Source organism: Callospermophilus lateralis, chromosome X (assembly GCF_048772815.1).
Source record: "Callospermophilus lateralis isolate mCalLat2 chromosome X, mCalLat2.hap1, whole genome shotgun sequence".
Lineage (NCBI taxonomy): Eukaryota > Metazoa > Chordata > Mammalia > Rodentia > Sciuridae > Callospermophilus > Callospermophilus lateralis.
Window position 1 is genome coordinate 94,639,929 of NC_135325.1, and position 17,875 is coordinate 94,657,803.

Consider the following 17,875-nt stretch of genomic DNA (forward strand, 5'->3'; position numbering starts at 1 on the left):
TTTGGTACAACTCCTTTCAGCATTGTAACTTTTCAACACTGGCACTTTCTTGTCAATCATGTCCCCTTAATACTCAACCTGGTCAATTGGATCTGGTCTATTTAAATCATCCTTATGTTTCTTTATTCCTATTCATGACTGGCTTTATTGAGCCCTCTCTTGGTTTCTGCCTCATTTTCTGTTCTAGTTAGGCTTCCCCTTTTCCTTTTCCTGAACTCTCTCAGCAATTACTCTAGACCAGCTCCTTGTGTTCTTATCTCTTGTCCATCACCTCCATCTACCATCTTCAACCATCTACCTTTCAAATGATAACATATACTTTAGTCCATACCATTTCTGGTTGAAAAATAACAAAAACTGATTTCCACTGTGCTTCATGATCTTCTGGAAGCATGAAGATGTTTCCCTTCTTGCAAAAATTGTAAAGTAAAAATATTCAGGTACTTTTTTAAACAGTAATTCAGACTGCCTAAATTCTTGATCCTATAAACATATACCAATAAAATTGGAGAAGGCAGGAATAAAAAAAAATAGTTAACAATTCGAATGAATCTTTCTGAGCCTGAGGCCCTTCAAACATATGTTATTTTACTGTCAGCTTGCACAGTCAGGTGCCTCCACTTTCTGCTTCCTATTAACTGCATTTTACTTGTTTTTATGAATTTCTCAAGTTCCTTTTTCTACAATAGTTATATTTCTAAAAGTCTAATTATCATTTTTTTAAAATTATTTTTAGTTGTAGTTGGACACAATGCCTTTATTTTATTTATTTTTATGTGGTTCTGAAGATGGAACCCAGGGCCTTGCATGTGGTGGGCAAGCACTCTACCACTGAGCCACTACCCCAGTCCCTAATTATCATTTAAATTATACCTAAAAGCAACTGATTGTGTTCCCTCTGAAAGCATAGATGTAAAAGTGGAATGGGCAGATTCTGGGGAAAATCACATTGGGTGCTTCTCTACCTTTCTCTCTTTTAGATACATTAGTCCAAATGAAATCACATTAAGGTGAACATCAAAGAAATTTTTGAGGGACAAAACAGACAAAAACTTGCAGCCTAAAGGACTTTTGTAGAAATGGGAAGGCAAGATGCTTTGGGAAGTGGGTGATGATTTAGGAAAGGTTTCAGATGCAGATGATCTGTATGTAAGCCTCAGCTAAACTGTTCTCATTATTCCCCTCATCATCCTACAGCCCACTAACTTCTCAATGCGCAGTCCACTGCCCAGTCACCTTTGCAGAAGAGGCATCTATAATTGGGGGAACTGTGGTGAAGTAAAAGACCCAATAAATTATACCATATTCATATAATGGAAAACTAAGAAAACATTAAAAAACCAAGGTAGATCCATATATCTTTATGTAAAGAGTATCCAAAAAATATTGCAAAATGAAAGGGATGAGATCTGTATCTACATCAATATTAATAACTATATCTATGACATGATACAATTTATTATTTAAAACCCACAGGACTACATACAATATGTGAATGTAAAGTCATTAAAAAGGATGTAAAGGTAAGGCTGTCATGATACACACTATTAACACTGACTATCTTTAGAAAAGTAAATTAATGGCTATCAAGGGAGATATCATTTCACATACTTCAAAAAAATTAACAGTGAGTGATTATTATTTATACAACATACGCAAGAAGAACAAAAAAAGGAAGGTGATTTCAGAATTAGAGAGGTGATCCTGATGAGTCTCACCCTCTAATCTTTGTTCTTCTTATCCACTAACATGAATTCAAAGTAGCTCACAAGTCACAGTCCACCAATTCATTTCTCTAAGGGTAACTAATGCTCCAGGCTCTCACATATACTTTCCTTTCAACCTGGAATACCTTCCTTCTCCATTTACACATAGTAAATTTCTTGCCTGAAATTTCTGCTTAGATGTCACTTCCTCCAGAAAGATGCCCCACACTTCACCCTGCACCATCTTCTTCCATTACCCCATCCACCTTACCTATAAGAAACAGCTGAATCAAGAAATAGGTGAGCAAATAATCAGTTGTCTCAGTCATATGCTCAACAAAACAGTAAATGACACTTGTAAGGTGAGTTTTCCCCAAATAACTAGTCTTAAGAGGTACATAGTATTCTCCCAGAAAACCAAGACTTTTGACATCATAGCACCTACCATTTAGCATGGTAACCATCTATCTGCCTGCTTGTCTGTGTGCTTCACTAAAATGAAAATGCTATGATCCCATAAGGGAAAACTATATGTTCATTTTATTATCCATTATAACTAAGAAATAATTCAGTAAATGCATATATATATATATATATATATATATATATATATATATATCAAAAGTCAGCCACTTATGTAAGATAAGTGCTGTTATGGATAGAAAGATGTTTCATCCTTTACTCTAGGGACTATAGATTTTCTTAAACATAGGACAGAAAATCAGGAGCAATTAACCAAAATTTGAAGACAAAGCTTAGCTTTTGCTGTGTGTACTTAGGGTTCTCTGAAGAAACAAAACCAATATGAGATCCTTGCACACACGTACACACTCCTACATACATATATATGAAATGATTTATTGTAAGGTATTGACATGTGTGATTATAGTGGCTAAACTGTCCCAGTATGCTATCTAAAAACTGGATACCCAAAAAAGCTGGTTGTGTAGTTCAAAGGCCTGAAAACCAAAGAGCCAAAAAGGTAAATTCCAGTTAGGGTCTGACAGTCTGAGAATAAGGAGCATAGAGAGAAGGAGAAGATCAATGCCCCATCTCAAGCAGTCAAAGTCAATTCTTCTTTTGCCTGTTTGTTTTATTAAGGCCCTAAGCAGACAACATGATTCCCTCCACACTGAAGAGGGTCATCTGTATTACTTTCTTCACCAATTCAACTGTTAATATTAACCAGAAACATCCTCACAGATACACCCAATAATAATGTTTAACCAGCTATCTGAACATCTTGTGACCTAGTCTAGTTGACATATAAAATTAATCACAGTGGGGAAAATTAAAAGTGGCCTCTCCCTAATTAGATGATTCTTTAAGAAGGGCAGAGTTTCTCAACCTTAACAGTATTGACATTTGAGGTTCTGAAATTCTTTGTTGTAGGGGGCTGTCATATGCATTTTAGGGTATTTGACAACATCCCTGCCTTCTACCCATTTGATGCTAGTATCACAATTCCCCAACTTATGGAATGCAATAATGTCTCCAGAAATTGCCAGATGTTGAGTGGGTGGCCAAAATACTGACATAGGGTTTTCATGGATACAATAGAGCAAATCTATATAAAATGTAGAACAGTTTCATGGTTATACACAACCGCATTTTACAAAGTATTTGGTCCTTAAAAACAGAACAGACCCAAATGATTAATTATGATTATTCAGTATGTAGTGATTGGACCAGTAGACTTAACTAGATGACACAGGGTTAGTGTATTACCAAACTTTACTAAACATTCACATGTTTGGAATTCAGTTGAAGTTATTCCCAAGTATTGCCAAAGGTTCAGGACATGTTGTCATTTCTCAGTGTTCAGAAGCATTAAAATTGTACCATGTACTCTCTGTGACTGATGTATGAAGGCGAGGTACTTAGCTAGTAAGTGAACCAAATGGACCACCTTAAACAAACATAATTTTATTTAAGTGCCTGCATCTTAACATGGCTTTGTTGTTCTCTACTAAAAATGGGTGATCTAATGAGTTTTAGGAATTGGAGTGGGAGAGGAAGAAGTAATTTTCTTAAAGAAACATTGTACAAAATATGTACAATGTCAGTGAAACCACTATGGAAAATAGAATGAAGATCCTCTAGAAAACTTGGAAGGGAATCACCATTTGACCCAATTATCCCACTCCTCGGTTTATACCCAAAGGACTTAAAATCAGCCTACTATAATGAGGCAGCCACATCAATATTCATGGCAGCTCAATTCACAATAGCCAAGCTATGGAACCAAACTAGATGTCCTTCAACAGATGAATGGATAAAAAATGTGGTATATATACACAATGGAATATTGCTCAGCCATAAATAAGAATGATATTATGGCATTTGTGGTAAATGGATGGAACTGGAGACTATCATGCTAAGTGAAATAAGCCAATCCATCCCCTGCCAAATGAAGGGCCGAATATTCTCTTTGATACATGGATACAAAAAGGGAGGGGAAGGAAGAACAGAAGTTCACTGGATTAGACAAAAGGAAATGAAGGGAAAGGAGAGGGGATAGGCATAAGAAAGGCAGTAGAATAAATCTGACATACTTTCCTATGTTCATATATGAACACACTAATAGTGAAACTCCATATCATGTATAACCACAAGAATAAAATCCTAATTAGAATAAGTTATACTCCATGTACGTAAGTCAAAATACATTCTACTGTTATGTATCTCTAAAAAGAACAAATGAAAAAAACTTTTTTAAAAAGATGAAAAAACAAACAAAAAGAAATGTCACAATGAGTATAAAAATTCCAGTTTGCAAGCAATGGCAATATAAGTGAAACTGTAAGAGTGTGGTGACTTATATTATAGTATAATTTATTTTAAGAGCTTTATTGCTACTTTGGACCAGTAGTTATTAGATTTTTAAAGACCCAAATGGTTTTATAAAAATTTACAATCATATTTCACCATATTTTATGGAGACATTATATGCTGTAGTGGAATTCATCAATTTGGGAATCTGCAAATATCTCAAGACATAATTCTCAAGAATGTCAAGAATCTACACACAGATACAGTCATCTGATTCTTGACAAAGGTACCTAAAACTTACATTAGAGAAAAGACAGTCTTTTTAACAGATGGTGCTGGGATAGTTGTTTATCCATATGTAGAATGAGACTAAACCTTTATCTTTCACCCTGCACAAAAATCAACTTAAAGTGGACCAAAGACCTAGGAGTTAGGCCAGATATTATGCAACTCCAATAAGAAAACATTGGGTTAACCCTCCAAGACATAGATATAGGCAATTACTTTCTGAATAGGACCCTCTAAAGTTTAAGAAATAATGCCAAGAGTTAATAAATAGGATGGCATCAAGTTAAAAATCTTCAGTGTGTAAAGGAAATAATTCAGAATGTGAAGAGAGAACCTACAGAATAGGAGAAAATCTTTGCTAGCCACTCTACTGGCAGAGGATTAATATCTAGATTAAAAACTATAAAACTTAACATCAAAAAGCCAAATAACTCAATTAATAAATGAGGAATAAATTAAACAAACATTTCTCAAAAGAAGAAGTAATAACATCCAACAAATATATGAAAAAAGGTTCAACATCATTAGCAATTATGGAAATGCAGATCAAAACTCCACCAAGGGCTGGGGTTGTGGCACAGTGGTAGAGTGCTTGCCTAGCACATGTGAGGCACGGGGTTCATTACCCAGCACCACATAAGAAAAACTAAATAAACAAAATAAATGTGTTGTGTCCATCTACAACTAAAAATATTTTTTTAAAAAATCCAACAATATTTCTTCTCACACCAGTCAGAATGGCAATTATCAAGAATACAAACAATTTTAAGTGCTGGAGAAGATGTGAAGAAAAAAGAACACTTTCTCACTGTTGGTGAAATTGTAAATTAATATAACCAGTATGGAAATTAGTACAGAGGTTCCTCAAAAGAATAAGCATGAAACCACCATATGACTCAGCTATACTACTCCTCGGTATTTCTCTTAAAAAATTAAAATCATCATACTACTTTGACATGTGCATGCCCTTGTTTATAGCAGCACAATTCATAATAGCCAAACTATGGAACCAGCCTAGGTGTCCATCAATGGTTGAATGGATAAAGAAAATATGGTACATACACACACTGGAGTTTTATTCAGCAATAAAGAAAAATGAAATCATGTCATTTACAGGAAAATGGATGAAACTTGAGAACATTATATTAAGGCAAATAAACTCAGAAGGTCAAGGGTTGTGAGTTTTCTCTCTTATGTGGAAGCTAGAGAATAAAAAGGAAAAGAAATGTAGGGAACAATAAAATACTACCATTATGTGCAACTATAATTCATCAATAAAATGTGGAAAAATAAGAATGTTAAGGATCTATTAAAATTTAGGCTACTCAGATATGTCCCTTCCTCTCTGTTTCACAAACCAGAGACTTAACCCAAACTATAACCAGCTGGATGACTCTGTTTCTCCTTAATTCTACTAAGCAAGCCCTCTTCTAGGTAATGAGCTAATGTGTTCTGTATGTGATATTCATATTAAGTAACTCACCAAAACCCAAGCCTGTAGTATACCACCCCTACAGCACACCAAATCCAAACAATGCCCTTGATTGTGAGTGAACTTTTTAGACTTTTCACCAAATGCCTAGATTCTATAACAAATCATTTTTTCTGAACAGTCTTACTTCTTTACTGTGGCTTCCCTTTCCTAAGCATAGATTATTTCATGGTAAATCTATATTATCCCTCCAGCTAGGAGAAGCCAAACAAAGAGACCTCTTTACTTCCACTCTACCATACCATATTGCTTCTCTAAAAAAAGATTCTAAAGTTTTTTTCTTTTTCCTTTATTATTTACCTTTTATTGTTGCATTATAACTATACACAATGGTAGAATTCGTTGTTACATATTTATTCATGCACATAACATAATTTGGTTAATTTCCTTCCCTAGTACCTCCCCTTTCACCATATCACTTCTTCTACTTTCTACTAAAGACTGAATACTATGAAAATATCCATTTATTCTGGGTAATTTAGACTACATGAGCATGGCCTATATAGTCTAACAGACTTGAGTTTGGATCTGTTTCTGCTACTCACTAAATGGGTAAGGCTGATTATCTGACTTCATTCATTTCTAAAATCATCAGAGCCTCATTTCTAAAATAGGGACATATCACTATGTTATTGTGAGAATGATAATTTAACTTATTGTCTGACCATCCAGATACAAACATTTGGCTTCACTATTTTCCCCCATTTTCCTTATTTTAATCAATGGCACCCTGTGGCTTATTCCAGAATTCCATCATAAAGTCCTATAGGTTCTGTGATTTATTAGTTCTTATGTATATTTCCATCTCTCCATCAACACTATTACCATTCTACCTTCATAGCTTGCTTAAACTACTGCATTAGCTTTCTAACTATTCTTCCCTCTTTTATCCTCCACATTCTCCACTGATTCTCTTCATAGCTTTCAAATTGATCTTTTAAAATGATTAATCAGATTGTGCCCATTACCTGTTTAAAACCTTCTAATGGCTTCTACTTGAACTCAGGGTACAACTCACATCTGCATCATGGCCTTCAAGGTCCTATAAAATTTATTTGACCCCGACTACCTCTCTAGCCTAATTTCCTACCATTTTTCTCAATATCCACCATGAACTTTCTATTTCTGCTTTGTAACTGGTGTCCCTGCTTCTACTCTTACCCACCAATAATCCATTCTTCATAAAAAATCCAGAGTAATCTTAGAATGCATAAAAGGGACCTGAACCTTGGTGAGTTTTTAAAAATCTCTAAAATGGGGACAATATTGCACCTGTCCCCTAGGACTTTTGTGAGAATTACACTAATTAATTTACATGTAGTACTTAGAATATTGCTGGTCATATAGTAAGTACTGTATAGCACTATTAAAAGCATTATTATAATATATGTTATATGCATGCATATATATGTATGTTATTATAGCACTATTAAAAGGGGTCCTCCAAAGAGAAAAAAAATAGTAACCCAATTTGTATTTGTAGATTACATATAAGACATCAGGGAAACCCAAGATAATCAACAAATACCAACATTCAGAATGGTATCAGGATATAAAATAAATACAAAAATCAGTGATCTATGTATTAGATAATTTTTTATCACTGTGAACAAAGGTCCAACTTAAAAGAGGAAATATTTATTTTGGCTCATGGTTTCAATTCATAATGAGTTGGTTCCAAGGCAGAAATGTGTTAGAAGTGTGATGAAGGAAAGATGTCAGTTATGGCAGCTTGGAAGGAGAGAGGAGGAGAAAGAAGCAGAGAGAAGGAGAAAGAAGGGAAAAGAAGGAGAGAGATAAAGAAATATAAAAAGGTCAGGGACAAGATATAGAACCCAAGGACACATCCTGAGTGATCAATTCCTCCAACTCTGTCCTGCCTGCCTACATTCTTCACTACCTCCCACTAGTTAATTCAGCTATCAATGATTTAATCCACTGATGAGGTCAGAACCCTTGGGATCCAATCCAAAAACTCTACTTCTGGACAATGATACAGTGGGGACCTAGTCTTCAACACACAAGTTTTGGGAAGACATTCCAAATCCAAACCATAGCAATACTATTGTGGGATACCATGTCACCATCATCAAGATCATTACAAAATCAAAACAAGTGTTATTGAGGTTAAGGAGAAATAAGAACTCCGATTTTCTGCTGACAGTGATATAAAATGGTGGAAAACAGTGTGATTATTTCAAGAGAAGCAAACAATAGAGCATGGGATATCTATGTGATCCAACAATTCTACTATTAGATACATATCCAAAAGAATAGAATTTAGGGACTCAAACAGACATTTTGACACCTATGTTTACAGCAGCATTATTTACAATAACCAAAAGGTGGAAGCAATTCAATATTCAATGATGGTTATATAGATCAACAAAATGTGTTCTATCCATATAAGGGAATATCATTGTGTTAATAAAGAAAAAAAACTCTGCTATATGCTGCAACCTGAACATTATGCTAAGAGAAATAAAAAGACACATACATCTAATGATATTTGTATGAAATATTTAGAGTAGTCCATTTCATGGAGACAGAGGAAGAAATATGGTTACTAGGGGATACGGGTATGGGGAAATGGGGCTGATGAATACATTTTGGAGATGGAGTGTATGGTCATGGATCAGCTAATAAATATACTTAATATCCCTGAACTGTATGTTCAAGAATGATTAAGATGATAAATTTTGTTATATGCATTTAGCACAATAAAAATAAAAGTCATTGCTTTCTTATACATGAATAAAAACAGGAAAATATTTCTGTATCTACTTATGCTAGCTCTAAAACACATCTTGAATTAATTCACTTCTTTCCATTTTCAGTTGGACCCAAGTCACCATCTCTCACAGGGGTTTCTCCAGTATATTCTTTCCCAGTCTTTCTACTGCATGCCTTGACCTCTCCAAGTAATTCTTCACATAGTTGTCAAGATGACATTTTTAAAATTTCAGTGTAATCATCTTTCTTCTTCATTTAAGACCCTTCAATGGCTTCCCATTGACTTAAACAGTGTAGCAGAATAGTTAGCAAAGTGGGCTCTATGGGGACATGGACCCCAGTTTTGCAGGCAACGGGGTCCCTGACTACGCCACCTTCCTCTCTTGGCAGCAGCAGCTGCTGGAAAATGTGGTGGTCCTGACCCTGGCCCTGTTGGAGTTCCTGGTGGCCCTGTGGCACATCCTGAGGCAGATGGAGGACGGTAGGGGTGGCCGTGGCAGCCAGCCACAGCAGGTGACCCAGCAGCCAGAGGAAGGCAAGGAGAGCCTGAGCAAGAATCTGCTCTTAGTAGCCCTGTGCCTGACCTTCAGGGTAGAGCTGGGCTTCAAGTTCGCCACCAAGACCGTCATCTACCTGCTCAACTCCTGTCACCTGGTCACCATGATGCATATCTTCTTCCTGGCCTGTCCTCCAAGTCCGGGATCTATCCTGGTTTTCAAGTTACAGATGCACATGTTGAATGGGGCTCTTCTGGCATTGCTGTTTCCTGTGGTAAATACCCAGCTGCTTCCCTTTGAATTGGAGATTTACTACATTCAGCATGTCATGCTCTATTGTGGGTGCCCATCTACCAGCTTTGGAAAGGAGGTACTTACACCCCACAGCCCCTCATCAGTTTACGTTGGGCTCTTCTCTCAACTGGCCTCATGTTTTTTTGTCACTTCAGCATTCTACAGATTCTCAGCCTGGTCACCAAAGTGAATTTGAACAACATGCTGTGTCCAGCCATCTCAGACCCATTCTATAGCCCCTGGTATCGCATCTGGGCCTCGGGACACCAGACTCTCATGACCATGACCCATGGGAAGCTGGACATCCTGTTCTCATACCTGGCTGGGCCCTTGTGTAAATATCTGCTGGATTTGCTCCGGCTTCCAGCCAAGAAAATAGACTGAAGGTGCTTGTTTTTTTTTTTTTCTCCTCCCCAAGGAAGCAAGTCCTGACTTGACTTGGAGAACACCCAGTTCTTGATGAAATCATGGGAGAGGGTAGTAGGATGTTGGTGTATTTCTTTTTTCCTCCTCTGTCCTTTTCTTCCACCACTCTTCCTTCCCCAGCTCCTCCCCCCAGGTTAGCTCCTTGCGCCTGGGGCATGGTGTGGGCCTGGATCTTCCCTTCTTCCTCCCCTTGGCTCTGTCTCCCTGCTCCGAGTGGCCTTATGCGGGGAGATGGTAGTCTGGCTCCCTTGCTCTGCTTGTTGGTGCTTTAACAACAGCTGGTTGAAGAGGCAGGGAACAACAAGCAGTAATTCTTGCAGTATCACAGCAGTGAGATCAGGTTGTGTTTCATTTCTCCACTGCCAGGGACCTCCATGCTCATGCTGGGATCCCCCTTTGTCTCCAGCACAGCCCCCATTGGAAGGGGACTCAAGCCTTTTATCTATACCAGCGGCAAGCCCAGAGCCAAGGGATTTCCCACATAGTGGTCAAAATAGAACTGGCCAGATTCTTCCCATTGGTGTCCCATGACTCAAAGCAGGGAGCTGCCCAGCCACTCCCTCTAGGATGCTGCCCGGGGGAGGAGTGGAGGGCACTGAGGAGTGGAGGGCACTACCAGCCTTAGGGCAAGATTCCACCAAGGGGCCTATTGAACTGTGGTGATGTTGAATCCACAGCAAACAGGGTAGAAATGTACACAGTGCCAGGCGGGACCCTGTGCAATCTGCCCGTGAGAGCTGAGACCTGACCCACATCTCAATCAGAAGTGAGCACAGGAATTAAGAAATCAATCAATGGAAGTGGTAGCTTGAGAAAACTGTGGTTTGAATCATTCTCCACATTCATGTTGATAATAGATACCATCCAAATCTCCATTGCCCCTTCAACTTGTTCTTGTCCTCTCTTTTGGTTTCTGTGTCTCTGTCTCTTAGGCAGCTTCAAGGAAGAGTGAGCTGGAGTTGGGGCTTGGGGTTGTTTTACTTGTTTGTTTTTGGATGCTTGAGTTGGGAGAACCATTGCATCAGGGCCTATTTCTGGAAGGTCCTGTAGATCCTTTTCTGGGGTTTGCAGGGTGTGGTCTCGCCCTGGTTTGGGAAGCTGAAACTCCAGCCAGTGTTATTTCCCCAGGGCCAGGTTTCTTCAGTACAGCCAGACTCTGCTGAATTGTTCAATGTGGGAAGTGTCACAAATTTCCCACCCTGCCCTCTCAAAAGCCCATGTCTAGGTCAAAAGGGAGCTGTCAAAGGATAGGTCCCCAGGGGTTCAAGCGCTCCAAAAGGAGGAGCTTTTGTTGACAGACTTGCACTCAGTTGTGCGAGCACCTCAAGAAGTAGCTGCATGGCTGCTGACACCTTGCTGACTCCTACTAGGGTCAGGTCTGCTTAAGAACAGAAAAGCAAGCTCCTGCAAGCCTCCCCTCCCCTTCACCACTCTAGAAATCCTCATTGCTGTGGGCCAGTTCCAGTATTTTAAGCTTTCTCGTATTAGACCTAGATTGTACTTCTGGCAAAGGTGGTCATGATTTTAGTAAATGGACCTCTAGGAGGCAGTGCCATGCAGGAGAATCTCTGAATAAGCTGAGACCCAGGGAAGCAACCCCAGGAGGGACCATCCATCAGAAGATGCCTGCTGGCAAGAGCACAGAGAGCAGCAGAGGAGAACATTGAGTGCCCATGAGCCCCTTGTGATCCATAACCATCATTTCCTGCCATCTTGGAGGCGGGGCCAAGCTTTTCTTAGTGCCTCTCACTGTAGGGTTACCCTCCAGAAGAGGGACCTCTTGAGCAGCTGGATTCACCCTGCCCGCCATCAAGCTGCTATATGTAGGAGTGACAAGTGAGGAAATGTGTGAGGTCTTGGTGCCCATTGACCACTTCAGAAAAGGTGAGGGTGGAAAGAAGAGTCCCTGGAGACCTAGCCTGGCCCCTCCCAGAATGCAGAGCCACTATAGGCAGAGGATCTGTGTCTCAACTGGGGACCAGCCCCAGAATGCCACAGTGGTGTGACAGTAGGCCCACTCTTCCTCCCTCTTTCTGTGGCATGGCACAGATTTCTAGTCATCTCGGGCTTTCCCCACACTGCCCTGGTTACAGCTTAGCACCCCATTTTGGCATGTACTTTCTGGTGCTTGGAAGGAAAGAAGAAAGTGAAAGCTACTTTCTCCTTATACCTGTTAGGTGAAGGGGAGAAGCAAAGAGGCAGTCTGGCTCATGATCATGGAAGTTGAAGGAACAGATAATGGGCCCCATCTACGGGTTCCACAAGGAGTCTTGCCCTCTCTTTGGGGTATTGTGGAGCAGTAGGCAAAAGAACTGGTCCATGTCTCTCCCTTACCTGGGGCCTAGCCCACCTGGAGAGAGGTAACTTGATCAGAGGCAAGACAGCCTGCCTTGGGAGTGGCCCCCATACCTGTCCCACAGCAGACTGACGGCTGTCGTCGGCTCTAGTACAGAAGTGAGGGAGAAGCCACAGTTTGCACACCCAGGAATCAGAGGGCCCTGGCTTCCCAGTTCCTCCTCAGGGCTTTCCTGTCTGAGCTGAGGCTGTGCCCCAAGCACCCTGGCCCAGCTTCCCGATGCTGTCTGCCAGTGTGTAAGAGTATGTGGAAGTGGCCAGCTGCCTTTCAGACAGCCCCAGGAAGGGAAACCAATGCTCAGTCAGGCCCCCAGGTGGCCTTGGTCAAGGATCTGAGCCAAGGACAGTCTGTTGAGCTGGCCAACATGCGACCTCCACTCTGAATAGCAGAGAGCTGGTCGTGTCTGCTTCAGGTCCTCCCCATAGTGTTTGGTTTTGTACACCAAAGATCTGGCACAGCTTGCTCTGCAAGGCGGTGATGTGCTCCTCTGTCCGCCTGTGGTGTTCTGAAGCCACAAACTCTGCCTCCCCAAACCTCTGTCTCTCTGGGGACTCGGTAGCACCCACAGAAGCTGTGTGCAGGTCCCTTGGGGTAAGCTGGACTGAGGTACAGTACAGTAAAGTGTGCCAGCTGCCCTGCTTAGACTTCTGCATTTATATTGGTATTATTGTAGCAAAGAGAATAAGATAGGCTGATATGTAACTATTTCTGCTGGGACATTGGCAAATGCCTCTGCCCCTCTTACTATTCCCCATCCTTCCTTGTCCCCAGGCTGGGATTGCTGTGCACTGGGCCCACCCCTCCCCCACCCCTCCCGCCCCCATGCAGTGCCTCCCTTCAGTACCAGTGTTTGTAACCTCCCTAGATAGCAGCAGGGTGAGCCTCTTTATCAGGCTGGTTCTTGGGTGCTCTGTGCCCCCCCCCACCAGTTTCCTCACCACTTGCGATGTTTTCTAATGTGTTTCCTCTGTTTTGTAAAACCTTTTGATTGTAATGAAATGATTTCTGCAGTCACCTTTGGAAATAAATTGTCCTTAAGATTTATTAAAATCTTAAGGACTTGAGATTTTAAATCTTAAATGTGTGAAACACACACACATTCACACACACACACACACACACACACACACAAATGGTCACTCTAGTCATATATCAAGACTGAACTTAAACAATTCTCTTTATGGAAGACTTCCCTTGGCCTTCTAGATTAGGCTAAATTATCTTAATATATGTTCTATAGGATAAAAAATATTGTAGTAAGTTATTTGTAGAATTATTATTATTTTTTTTTACTTAAAGAAACATATCAGACTGTCTCATGGGGCTAGGTCCCTGTATTATGCCTTCAAGTCTATATATCCATAATCTGGCATTTTTAATAACTCCACAGGCACTAAAGAGTATTAAGATATCACAGAAGAAAACAGCCAAATTGTAGTTCAAGATGGGAGTCTGAACACAAGAATTCAAAGGTTATAAATGTATCTATAACAATGAAACCAACATCAGCTATGACTGATAAAAACAATGAATTCCAATCACAAAGGAACTATTTCTCTGAAGGTAGATTGACAATCATTTTAAGAAAGAGGGCTGGTAGGAACAAGAGAAAAATTGGCTTCCTACTAGACCATTACCATTACCATGGGTAGTAAGGGAAAAGATGCATGAAAGAAGTAAGAAGAGGGAGCTGGCTGTGACAAGCAAGTGTGATAGTTGTACCAAATGACAAGTAGATGTACAAAATGACAGCTATGATCTCAATCCCAGATCTCACATTCTTGACTTCTACATCAGTGGTTCTCAATCTTCAGTATTTACCAGAATTAGTTAGAAGGCTTGTTAAAATACATATCCCTGGAATCCACCCCAGGGCTTCTCATTAAGTAAGTCTGGGGTTGGGGCTGACTCTTCATTTCTAAGTTTTCAGGTAATGTTGATGCTACTGGTCTGGAGACCACATTTTAAGAATGACTGTTTTATTTAATAATTTCCCTTGATCTTATTTTTGCTTCTTTCTGATCTATCAATGGCAGTAAATCCTGACCATCCTTTAAGGCACAGATTAACATACTTTATATATAACGAGAGATATGAAAAATTGTGCCGATACATATAATAAGAATTGTAATGCATTCTGATGTCATTTTAAAAAATCAATTAAAAATTAAAGTAGTTTGTACTAAGAAAAAATACAAACTTCTGTATGAAACTCTCTCTGATCTCATGCCTTCTAATAACAAAAGCTGTGTTGTCTTCTAGAGTTATTAACTCTGAAATACAAAGGAGAAACTGATGCAAGGAGGGCTAGAAGTTTTACAAAGTTATTTTGCAGTGTGTTCTGTTTGTTGCTGTTCTGATGGTTCTAAAAGTGTTGTGATCTGGGTGAGCCCCAAAACAAAGTTATTAATGTTTGATGGTCAGATTGCTTATAACAACACAGCCACACTGTGTTGCAAAGATGACTCCGGAGAATAAATAGCACCTATTTAAAGATAGGAGGCTAGAAGAAATTGTAGATAAAACAACTGGACAAATTGATGTGCAGGGTAAGAGCACAATGAGAATAGTAACTCCTATTGAGGTGATTTTCCTTCCCCAAGGTCAGAAGAGAATGCCCTAATTGAGTAGGCCCAGAGAACAGTATTATAACAAGAAAGAATGGAGGGGAGGGAATATTTGAAAACTTTGACATATGAGATTTGGTTAGAGCCTCAGTACAGGTAATAAGTGACAGAGCTTGGACTTGAAACATGCAGTTAACCATATACTATCATTTTTCAAAGGGTGATCCATGATCCACTATAACCAGAATTACTTGGGGGAAATTATTAAATAGTAGATTCCTGGGTCTATCCAAGAGATCTTCTAATTCAATAAATGTAGAGAAGATCCCTAAAAATCTGGATTTTTTATCTTCCTTAATAACTGTGATACAGATGGTGGGTGAAGCACATATTGCCAAATAAAACCAATGTCAAGTTCATCTCCTGTGAGGGAAAGGGATATTTAGTTTGCAGAAGAAATACTCATGATAACGAGGGATGGAGAAGGCACTAGAGAAGTGGGTCTGGAGGGGGAAAGAAATCTCAATAGGTTGTGTCTCCCGGAGGAAGATTTTAAGAATTTTAAAGTCAGAACTCAAAAGAGGAATGGCGTACCTAAGGGATTAGGAGTTTACCATTACTGGAGAGGCTACAGCAGAGGTAATAGAGGCACTTTCTGGACTGCTGAAATCAGTATTTCTCAGTGTAGATCATAATTTACTTGGATAATAACCTTATAAGGGTGTTTATCTCCAAATCTTTTGAATCAACATCTCTGGGGATAGATTCTGGGAATGCGTATTTTTAAAGAGTTCCCTGGGTAATTCTGATATAGTTGTGTCATGATTTACACTTTGAGAAAAAATTTGGTAGGAAGATTAAGTGCATATGCTTTGCATGAAATGAAATTGAGTTTATAGTCTCATGCAGAGCAAAAGCTGGCACTGGGAGTGAATTCAATAAATGGTAAATGAGATTGGATGGGGAGATCAGAACAGTCTTAGCACATCCTAGGTCAGTGTTTCTCCCATATAATTTGGTAGTGAAAGTGAAGAAGTGGTGGAAAGACATTTGTATTTTGTTATCTTCCTAGAGGATTCCAGTGCACTTCAAGTGTTGAAAACCACTTGCATCAATATGTCTATTTCTAAAGTTAAAAGTCCTTGATCCTAGGATCATGTGCCTTGGAATCATCTTCGAATGATTATTAGAAGTGCAGATTGGTGGGTTTTATCCAAGATCTATTATGTCTAAATTTCTGGAAGTAGGACCTGAGAATTTCTATTTTAAATAAGCCCCACCCCAAGTTATTCTTACAAGCACTGCAGTGTCCTCAGATTCCTTTTTGTCTCTTCTCAGAGTTTAAATCTGCATATGGTGCTACAAGGTGAATTCAATAAATTTCATTGGCCAGTTGATGAGTAGAACTGAAATAGTCAAACTGCACATTTTATCATTATTTAATACAATTATTAAATGAGACTTTCCTTTGCTTTTATTTATAGTAAGCAAAAGGTCTATTAAGAAGTATATATTCAAGAGTAATAAAATAAATAAAATGAACTTTCTAGTTTTTCTTCTTTAAAATAATCAAAATACTTCTTTAAAGAGTGACCTGGGGGTTAGGGGTGTGGATATATTTAGTTTTTCAAATTCTTTACTCCTTTAATTGAAAATTGTTCTGGAAATGTTTCAGTGAAAGCAACAGGGACAAAGCCACTGGTGACATTTAAGCCACAAGAAAATTTCAAATTTAGCAGATCATCTGTGTGCTACTAAATACATGGATATTTTACATCTATAAATTTTTCACATACATGTTTTAATGTTTTAACACAACATATTAACCTATCCATCAAAAGGTGCTCAAATTCAAGATTGCCATAATGGTCCAATTACTTAACTAATGTACTTTCTAAAAATATGTGTTTCAAAGAACATAAATATTGCAAGATTATAAAGAAAGAGACTAAAGATTTTGGAACTATGATTATCATAATTATTTTCTGTCACTGTTTACAATTTCTAATATAAACAGTGACAGAAATCATTTCTAATATGTTTCTATGGATTCTTAGCATTTTTCAAATACAAATGAACTTTCTCAACAAAACAGTCATGCAGTCATGATTTCAGATTTATATATTCAAGGATCCATCCAATAATCCTACTGTAAATCTCTTTCTCATTCCAGTATAACTTTTGGGAAGACAGGAGTTCCTGGTGGCACTGTGGGAGCCTGGTATCAGTGAACAGTTCTATCCCTTTCCACTAAACCTATTTCTTCTTGATCCATAAAGAAGACAAAATCTTAAAAGAATCATCTCTGCTTCAATCTTGCCTCACCAATATAATGTCCTTACCTCAGTTATGACATCCCAAGAGATATCTTCAGTCACATGCCTGTCCCTGTGTGTCTCTGTAAATGATTGTATTAAGCTTTGAGAAGGAGACACTCGAGAAAAGATGTATCACTATCACTACCAGCAGCAGCAATATGTACAGAGTGCTATACTAGGTATTTAATACATATTACCTATAATCTTTACATCTATACTGTAAGCATAGTAAATGAATCATTACCCTTGTTACAATTGCAGAGAAAAGGGCTCAGAATTATTAAGTAATATATCCAAGGTCAAAATCAGAGACCTTGAAAAAACAGATTTTTTGGTTTGGTTGGCACTGTATTCAAACAAATGTTCAGTACAAGCAAACTAGCATGTCATTGAACAGCACTAACTCTGGTGCCAGATTGCCTGAGT

General features: G+C 38.8%; 1 pseudogene; it reads left to right on the forward strand.

The window, feature by feature from the left end:
- The first annotated feature begins 9,651 nt into the window (after nucleotides 1–9,651).
- On the forward strand, nucleotides 9,652–10,166 carry LOC143639456 (transmembrane protein 164 pseudogene; annotated as a pseudogene).
- The last annotated feature ends 7,709 nt before the right edge of the window (nucleotides 10,167–17,875 follow it).